The following is a 10,621-nucleotide window of genomic DNA, read 5'->3' as shown; positions in this document are numbered from 1 at the left end:
CATGGTGGATCAACAACACTGAGTTTGGAGAGGAAAAAGGTATGCTGCGCTCGAGTCTGTGCCTTCGTGAAGAAGTCAGCCAACTATAACTCAGAGGGCACATAGTGAAGAGCGAGAGTCTGATCCTGCATAGCAGCACGCACAAAGTGGGCATCCACACCGATGTGCTTGGTGAGCTCATGCTTCACCGGGTCACGCGCAATACTGATAACACCAGTACTGTCTGACAATAAGGGAGTCGAGGTAGTAGCAGACACACCAAAATCCTCAAGTAACCACCGTAACCAGATCACCTCAGCCGTCAACATAGCCATGGCCAGCAATTCAGCCTCTGTACTCGAGCGAGAAACTGGAGTCTATTTCTTTGTCTTCCAGGCAATAAGAGAGCCGCCAAGAAAGACACAGTAAGCAGACAGTGAGCGTCGATCAGAGGGATCACTAGCCCAGGTAGCATCAGAGTAGGCCTGGAGCTCAAGAGAGCTGGAGCGGGGAAAGAAAAGGCGCTGAGAGATCGTGCCACAAAGGTATCGTAGAACACGGAGGAGATGACTATAGTGGACAGAGGTGGGGGCTGAAACAAACTGACCCAGGATGTGAACCGGATAGGAGATGTCAGGACGCGTAACAACAAGATAGACAAGACTACCAACGAGGTGATGATAGCGAGTGGGATTAGAAAGAGGGTCACCATCAGAGGCACGAAGCTGAACGTTGAGCTCCATAGGAGTCACAACTGTGCGGTCATCACCGAGAGCAGCTCGAGCAAGAAGATCCTGAATATATTTCTCTTGAGAGATGTAGAAGCCATCAAGGGTCGAGGAGATCTCAATCCCAAGAAAGTAGCGAAGAGGACCAAGATCAGTCATGAGGAACTGGTCGTGAAGGCGGGCCTTAACAAAGGCATGTAGTCAGAGTCGTCACCAGTGATGATCATGTCATCAACATAGAGAAGGAGAAGAGTCCGACCATGAGGAGACGTGTGGACAAATAACACGGGATCATGATCACTGGGCAAGAAACCAGCGGCAGTCACCACAGAGGCGAAGCGCTCAAACCAGGCGCGAGGGGCCTGTTCAATACCATAGAGAGAGCGGCGAAGACGACAGACCATACCATCAGGGGCATAGTACCCCGGTGGTGGCTGCATGTAAACCTCCTCACGCAACTCGCCATTGAGAAAGGCGTTCTGGACATCAAGTTGAGAGATAGACCACTGACGAACAGAAGCCACAGCAAGGAGAGTGCGGACAGTGGTCATGTGAGCCACATGAGCGAATGTCTCATCATAATCGCATCCCTGCTCTTGCTGGAAACCACGGGCCACAAGAAGAGCTTTGTAGCGCTCAAGAGAACCATCGGAGTGAGTCTTAATCTTGTAGACCCACTTGCAGGTGATGGGACGAATACGGGAAGGGAGGGAAACTAGCTCCCATGTGCCAGAGCGCTCAAGGGCAACAAGATCTTCGGCCATTGCAAGCTGCCATTCAGGTTGAGTCATGGCAGTCCGATAGGAAGTGGGCTCATCAATAACAGAGAGACCATACCGATCAGGAGAGTAGCGATCTGGCGGAGGACGAGGCCGAGCACGGAGGTTGTGAACCGGGGGAGGCGTGAGGGGAGGTGCACCAGAGGTGGAAGGTGCGTCAGGGGAGACATCCTCAGGACGAGGGCGACGAGTATAGTGGAGAGGGAACGGTGAGAGAGGGCGACGGACTAGAGATGATGGTGGAGAGGTGGAGGAGGAGGATGGAGAAGATGGGGTCGGTGGTGAATGAGAAGGAATGAGAGGTGCCGGAGGAAGGGGTGACACAGGAGGCACATAGCAGGGTGTATCGGGAAGGAGAAGGAAAGAAAGATCGTCCACAGAGAAACTCAAGGAAGAAGGAAGTGAGTAATAGGAACGAGACTCGTCAAAAGTCACATCACGCGAGATGCGTAAGCGACGACCTACATGATCCCAACATCGATAGCTGATGTCTACCACGCAACCTTCTTCTTGTAGACGTTGTTGGGCCTCCAAGTGCAGAGGTTTGTAGGACAGTAGCAAATTTCCCTCAAGTGGATGACCTAAGGTTTATCAATCCGTGGGAGGCGTAGCATGAAGATGGTCTCTCTCAAGCAACCCTGCAACCAAATAACAAAGATTCTCTTGTGTCCCCAACACACCCAATACAATGGTAAATTGTATAGGTGCACTAGTTCGGCGAAGAGATGGTGATACAAGTGCAATATGGATGATAGATATGAGTATTTGTAATCTGAAAATATAAAAACAGCAAGGTAACTAGTGATAAAAGTGAGCGTAAACGGTATTGTAATGCTAGGAAATAAGGCCTAAGGTTCATACTTTCACTAGTGCAAGTTCTCTCAACAATAATAACATAATTGGATCATATAACTATCCCTCAACATGCAACAAAGAGTCACTCCAAAGTCACTAATAGCGGAGAACAAACGAAGAGATTATTGTAGGGTACGAAACCACCTCAAAGTTATTCTTTCTGATCGATCTATTCAAGAGTCCGTAGTAAAATAACACGAAGCTATTCTTTCCGTTCGATCTATCATAGAGTTCGTACTAGAATAACACCTTAAGACACAAATCAACCAAAACCCTAATGTCACCTAGATACTCCAATGTCACCTCAAGTATCCATGGGTATGATTATACGATATGCATCACACAATCTCAGATTCATCTATTCAACCAACACATAGAACTTCAAAGAGTGCCCCAAAGTTTCTACCGGAGAGCCAAGACGAAAAGGTGTGCCAACCCCTATGCATAAGTTCACAAACGGAACCCGCAAGTTGATCACCAAAACATACATCAAGTGAATCAATAGAATACCCCATTGTCACCACGGGCATCCCACGCAAGACATACATCAAGTGTTCTCAGATCCTTAAAGACTCAATCCGATAACATAACTTCAAAGGGAAAACTCAATCCATTACAAGAGAGTAGAGGGGGGGAAACATCATAAGATCCAACTATAATAGCAAAGCTCGCGATACATCAAGATCGTACCACCTCAAGAACACGAGAGAGAGAGAGAGATCAAATACATAGCTACTGGTACATACCCTCAGCCCCGAGGGTGAACTACTCCCTCCTTGTCATGGAGAGCGCCGGGATGATGAAGATGGCCACCGGTGAGGGATCCCCCCTCCGGCAGGGTGCCGGAACAAGGTCCCGATTGGTTTTTGGTGGCTACAGAGGCTTGCGGCAGCGGAACTCCCGATCTATTGTGCTCCTCGATGTTTTTAGGGTATATGTATATATATAGGCGAAAGAAGTCGGTCAGGGGAGCCACGAGGGGCCCACGAGGGTGGGGGCGAGCCCAGGGGGGTAGGGCGCGCCTCCTTGCCTCGTGGCTTCCTCGAAGCTTCCCTGACGTCTACTCCAAGTCTCCTGGATTGCTTCTGTTCGAAAAATAACTCTCCCGAAGGTTTCATTCCGTTTGGACTCCGCTTGATATTCCTTTTCTTCGAAACACTGAAATAGGCAAGAAAACAACAATTTGGGCTGGGCCTCCGGTTAATAGATTAGTCCCAAAAATAATATAAAAGTGTTTAATAAAGCCCATAAACATCCAAAACAGATAATATAATAGCATGAATACTTCATAAATTATAGATACGTTGGAGACGTATCAGCATCCCCAAGCTTAATTCCTGCTCGTCCTCGAGTAGGTAAATGATAAAAGAAATAATTTATGAAGTGTGAATGCTAGCAGGTGCACAAGTTTGGTCAATGATAATTTCAATCACCTTTTCTAGCATCATTATATGTCATAACAGTAGCTCATATCATAAAGCTTCTCATGATCAAGTAACAAGCTATTCACATGTTAAAGTATAGATCATAAACTTTCTTGAAAACTAACAAACATTTCACAGTCATCAAACGATTGCAATTCATCTTATTTTCAGGAAGTGTCTATGTAAGAGCTTTGATTTAGCAAATCCCACATACTCAACTATCATATAGTCTTCCATGATTGCTACCACTCAAAGCATATTTTTAGAACAAATAGCATCAACAAACACAATAGGGGCTTAATGTTTCGCCTCCCAACTTATTTATCATATAGATAATTGTCAACAATAATAATTCATGATCAAATATATTTGAATGGCCATATATGCTTAGATCTTTCTCCACCACATGATGCTTGCCAACTAAAAGTAGGTTGGGATGAGAAGGAATACTACTGACTCTTGCATAAAAGTAAAAGATAGACCCTTCGCAGAGGGAAGCAGGGATTTGCAGAGGTGCCAGAGCTCGAAGCTTTGAAACGAAGATGAAAATAATTTTGAGAGGTATGCTTTAATTGTCAACATAACGACCAAGAGTTCCCAATATCTTCCATACTAGATACATTATAGGCAGTTCCCAAACAGAAAGGTAAAGATTTTACTCCCCCTCCACCAACAATCACACTCCACGGCTTGTCTGAAACAACGGGTGCCGTCCAACTATCAACAATCCTGGGGGAGATTGTTTAAATTATTTGAGATTTTGTTTTTGATCTTTTGATCATAGGACTGGGCATCCCAGTTACCAGCCATTTTCTCGTGAATGATGAGCGGAGTCCACTCATCGTGAGAATAACCCACCTAGCATGGAAGATACTGACAGCCCCTAGTCGCTACATGAGCGATTCGGGCATACAAAACAGATTATTATTTGAAGGTTTAGAGTTTGGCACATGCAAATTTACTTGGAACGGCAGGTAAATACCGCATATAGGTAGATATGGTGGACACTCATGGAAGAAACTTGGTTCAAGGAATTTGGATGCACAAGCAGTATTCCCGCTTAGTACAGATATTTTGGCTAGCAAAGGATTCTAAATAGCAAGCACCACATGTTGGAGGATCTATAACAATATAACTTCTATACAAATATACCCAAGCATAACTCATTATGTTGTCTTCCTTGTCCAACTTCAACTAATTTGCTCAGGTTTGAAAATAATTAATGGGGCTCACAATCATAGAAGATGTCCAAGATAGCATATTTATATGTGAAATCTCTCTTCCTTCAATATTCTTTCATGAATTGTTCAAGTGACCAATACAATGTTTGCTAAGTTTCAAAAAATTTACCACCTCTACTTCTTCTATGTGAAGGCATTACTCCCCATGGGAAAGTCATATGAAACATATATAATTTCAGATTTATGACATTCAAATCATTCAACCATTTACTCATAGGATATAAGTGAAGCACACGAGTAAATGACAAACTACTCCAAAAAGATATAAGTGAAGATCAATGAGTAGTTAAATAATTATGTAGCTATGTGAAGACTCTCTCTCATTTAAGAATTTCAGATCTTGGGATATTATTCAAACAGCAAGAAAAACAAAATAAAACGACATTTCAAGGATAGCACTCATCATGTGAAGAAGCAAAAACTTAGGCTCAACCGATACTAACCGATAATTGTTGAAGAAGAAAGGTGGGATGCGTACCGGGGCATCCCCAAGCTTAGATTCTTGAGACTTCTTGAAATATTATCTTGGGGTGCCTTGGGCACCCCCAAGCTTGAGCTTTTGTGTCTCCTTAATTCCTCTCATATCACGGTTTTCTAAATCTCGAAAGCTTCATCCACACCAAACTCAACAAGAACTCGTGAGATAAGTTAGTATAAACCAATGCAAAAACCTTATCATTTTCTACTGTAACAAATCACTAAAATTATTATTCAAAATTGCATACTAAATGCCTCTGCATATTTAATACTCATATCCTCAAATATAATCATTAAACAAGCAAACATATGCAAACATAACAGCAATCTGCCAAAACAGTACAGTCTGTAAAGAATGCAAGATTCATCATACTTCCCTAACTACAAACATTATGAAATTCTACCACACTGTAGAAAATTTATCAGAGCTCAATATGCAATAAGTTTCAACATTTTATCATATTCTGACTTTTCTAGGGAATTTTTGCAACAGCGTTAAACTTTCTGTTTTGAAACAGCAACATGTATACTTGCAAAATAAGCATGGTAAAGGCTATCCTTGACATTTTTATTGAAAATAGAGATGCAAAACATTATTCTAATTCACAGCAAGCAAATGCTAACAAAAGAAAATGAGACTCCAAGCAAAACAAATATCATGTGGTGAATAAAAATATAGCTCCAAGTAAAGTTACCGATGAACGAAGACGCAAGAGGGGATGCCATCCGGGGCATCCCCAAGCTTAGGATTTTGGTTGTCCTTGAATATTACCTTGGGGTTCCTTGGGCATCCCCAAGCTTAGGCTCTTTCCACTCCCTATTCCATAGTCCATCGAATCTTTACCCAAAACTTGAAAATTTCACAACACAAAACTTAACAGAAAACTCGTACGCTCCATTAGTATAAGAGAATAACTCACCACTTAGGTACTGTTGTGAACTCATTATAAATTAATATTGGCGTAATATCTACTGTATTCCAACTTATCTATGGTTCATACCCTCCGATACTACTCATAGATTCATCAAAATAACCAAACAACACATAGAAAACAGAATCTGTCAAAAACAGAAGAGTCTGTAGTAATCTGTACCAAATGCAAACTTCTGAAACTCATAAAAATCTGCCAAAATAGGACGACCTGGATAATTTTATTATTGATCTACTGCAATTAGAATCAGTATTTTATCTCTTTCTGGTGATTTTTAACAATTGTTTTCGTGAGCAGAAAGTTTCTGTCTTTTTCAGCAAGATCAAATAATTATCATCCAAGAAGATCCTATAGGTCTTACTTGGCACAAACACTAATTAAAACATAAAACCACATCTAACCAGAGGCTAGATGATTTATTTATTACTAAACAGGAGCAAAAAGCAAAAAGTAAAAATAAAAATAAAAATTGGGTTGCCTCCCAACAAGCGCTAACGTTTAACGCCGCTAGCTAGGCATGATGATTTCAATGATACTCACATAAAAGATAAGATTTGAAACATAAAGGGAGCATCATGAAGAATATGACTAGCACATTTAAGTCTAAGGCACTTCCTATGCATAGGGATTTTGTGAGCAAACAACTTATGGGAACAATAATCAACTAGCATAGGAAGGCAAAACAAGCATAACTTTATAACTTTAAGCACATAGAGAGGAAACTTGATATTATTGCAATTCCTACAAGCATATGTTCCTCCCTCATAATAATTTTCAGTAGCATCATGAATGAATTCAACCATATAACCAGCACATAAAGCATTCTTTTCATGATCTATTTGCATAGAAATTTTATTACTCTCCACATAAGCAAAATTCTCATTCGGAATAGTGGGAGCAAATTCAAGAAAATAACTATCATGGGATTGAAAATTGAAATCAAGATGACAAGTTTCATGGTTATCATTATTCTTTAGAGCATACGTGTCATCACAATAATCATCATAGATAGAAAGCATGCTTTCATCATAATATATTTGCTCATCAAAACTTGGGGGACTAAACATATCATCTTCATCAAACATAGCATCCCCAAGCTTGTGGCGTTGCATATCATTAGCATCATGAGTATTCAAAGAATTCATACTAACAACATTGCAATCATGCTCATCATTCACATATTTTATGCCAAGCATTCTATGTAATTCTTCTTCTAGTACTTGAGCACAATTTTCCTTTCCATCATTTTCACGAAAGATATTAAAAAGATGAAGCATATGAGGCACCCTCAATTCCATTTTTTTGTACTTTTATTTTATAACCAAAACTAGTGATAAAACAAGAAACTAAAAGATTCGATTGCAATATCTAAATATATACCTTCAAGCACTAACCTCCCTGGCAACGGCGCCAGAAAAGAGCTTGATGTCTACTACGCAACCTTCTTCTTGTAGACGTTGTTGGGCCTCCAAGTGCAGAGGTTTGTAGGACAGTAGCAAATTTCCCTCAAGTGTATGACCTAATGTTTATCAATCCATGGGAGGCGCAGGATGAAGATGGTCTCTCTCAAGCAACCCTGCAGCCAAATAACAAAGAGTCTCTTGTGTCCCCAACACACCCAATACAATGGTAAATTGTATAGGTGCACTAGTTCGGCGAAGAGATGGTGATACAAGTGCATATGGATGATAGATATGAGTATTTGTAATCTGAAAATATAAAAATAGCAAGGTAACTAATGATAAAAATGAGCGTAAACGGTATTGCAATGCTAGGAAATAAGGCCTAAGGTTCATACTTTCACTAGTGCAAGTTCTCTCAACAATAATAACATAATTGGATCATATAACTATCCCTCAACATGCAACAAAGAGTCACTCCAAAGTCACTAATAGCGGAGAACAAACGAAGAGATTATTGTAGGGTATGAAACCACCTCAAAGTTATTCTTTCTGATCGATCTATTCAAGAGTCCGTAGTAAAATAACACGAAGCTATTCTTTCCGTTCGATCTATCATAGAGTTCGTACTAGAATAACACCTTAAGACACAAATCAACCAAAACCCTAATGCCACTTCAAGTATCCATGGGTATGATTATACGATATGCATCACACAATCTCAGATTCATCTATTCAACCAACACATAGAACTTCAAAGAGTGCCCCAAAGTTTCTACCGGAGAGCCAAGACGAAAACGTGTGCCAACCCCTATGCATAAGTTCACAAACGGAACCCGCAAGTTGATCACCAAAACATACATCAAGTGAATCAATAGAATACCCCATTGTCACCATGGGCATCCCATGCAAGACATACATAGTGTTCTCAAATCCTTAAAGACTCAATCCGATAAGATAACTTCAAAGGGAAAACTCAATCAATTAGAAGAGAGTAGAGGGGGGGAAACATAATAAGATCCAACTATTATAGCAAAGCTCGTGATACATCAAGATCGTACCACCTCAAGAACACGAGAGAGAGAGATCAAACACATAGCTACTGGCACATACCCTCAGCCCCGAGGGTGAACTACTCCCTCCTCGTCATGGAGAGCGCCGGGATGATGAAGATGGCCATCGGTGAGGGATCCCCCCTCCGGCAGGGTGCCGGAACAGGGTCCCGATTTGTTTTTGGTGGCTACAAAGGCTTGCGGCGGCGGAACTCCCGATCTATTATGCTCCTCGATGTTTTTAGGGTATATATATATATATATATATATATATATATATATATATATATATATATATATATATATATATATATATATATAGGCGAAAGAAGTCGGTCAGGGGAGGCACGAGGGGCCCACGAGGGTGGGGGGCGCGCCTCCCTGCCTCGTGGCTTCCTCGAAGCTTCCCTGACGTCTACACCAAGTCTCCTGGATTGCTTCCATTCCAAAAATAACTCTCCCGAAGGTTTCTTTCCATTCGGACTCCGTTTGATATTCCTTTTCTTCGAAACACTGAAATAGGCAAGAAAACAACAATTTGGGCTGGGCCTCCGGTTAATAGGTTAGTCCCAAAAATAATATAAAAGTATTTAGTAAAGCCCATAAACATCCAAAACAGATAATATAATAGCATGAATACTTCATTAATTATAGATACGTTGAAGACGTATCAATAGCCCTTGTGCTCATCACTATAACCAAGGAAAACACACTCAACCGACTGAGCAGTCAGTTTGGTGCGTTCTCGGGGGGCAAGAAGAACATAGCACACACATCCAAACATACGGAGAGCGGAGTAGTCAGGAGAGCGACCAGTGAGACACTCCAGATAATACCACCCTGTAGAGCAGTCGATGGCTAAATGTTGATGAGATAGGTGGATGCAGAAACAGCCTCAGCCCAAAAATGGGGTGGAAGGGAAGCTGCAATCATCTGCGCATGAGCCATCTCAAGTAAATGACGATGCTTACGTTCGGCAACGCCATTCTGAGCATGAGCACCAGGACATGAGAACTGGGCAAGAGTACCCTGTTCCGCGAGAAAACCGCGCAACAGCTGAGAGATATACTCTCCAGCAGAGTCAGCACGAAAGGTGCGAATGGGCGTGGAAAACTGGGTGTGAACCATGGCAAAAAAACGTTTGTATATAGAGAGAACCTCGCTGCGAGATTTCATGAAGTAGAGCCAAGTGTAGCGAGAGAAATCATCAATAAACAAAACATAGTAGCGATGGCCACCTTTCGAATCAAAGGGAGCAGGACCCCAGACATCAGAATGAACTAAGTCAAAAGGACGATGAGATACAAAATCACTAGTAGGATAAGGTAACTGAGTCTGCTTGCCAAGTCTGCAACCATTACAATGTAAGGAGACATCTCCAGATACAGACCCTAAGAAGCCCTGACGAACTAACAAAGACAAGCGAGAGCCACAGATGTTACCAAGATGATGATGCCACTGCTGGAATGACGCAGACGAAGAGGCAGCAAGAGCATGGGAGTTGGCAGAAGTGGTGGCAGCGGAAGGAACACAAAGCCAGTCAACCTCCCAAAGGCCCTCTGGCTCACGGCGCCGGGGGCCAGCACCAACCAAAGCCTTGGTGCGACGATCCTGAATGGAGCAAGAGTCGATATCAAGAATGACACGACAACCAGAATCAGTGAGTTGGGCAGCAGAAAAAAGATTCATGGTAAGGCGAGGAACATGGGAAACACTAGGAACAGAAAAGGATGGAGTGGAAAGAAGACCACGAC

This window comes from Triticum aestivum, chromosome 2D (assembly GCF_018294505.1).
Source record: "Triticum aestivum cultivar Chinese Spring chromosome 2D, IWGSC CS RefSeq v2.1, whole genome shotgun sequence".
NCBI lineage: Eukaryota > Viridiplantae > Streptophyta > Magnoliopsida > Poales > Poaceae > Triticum > Triticum aestivum.
This window is presented reverse-complemented; position numbering follows the sequence as displayed.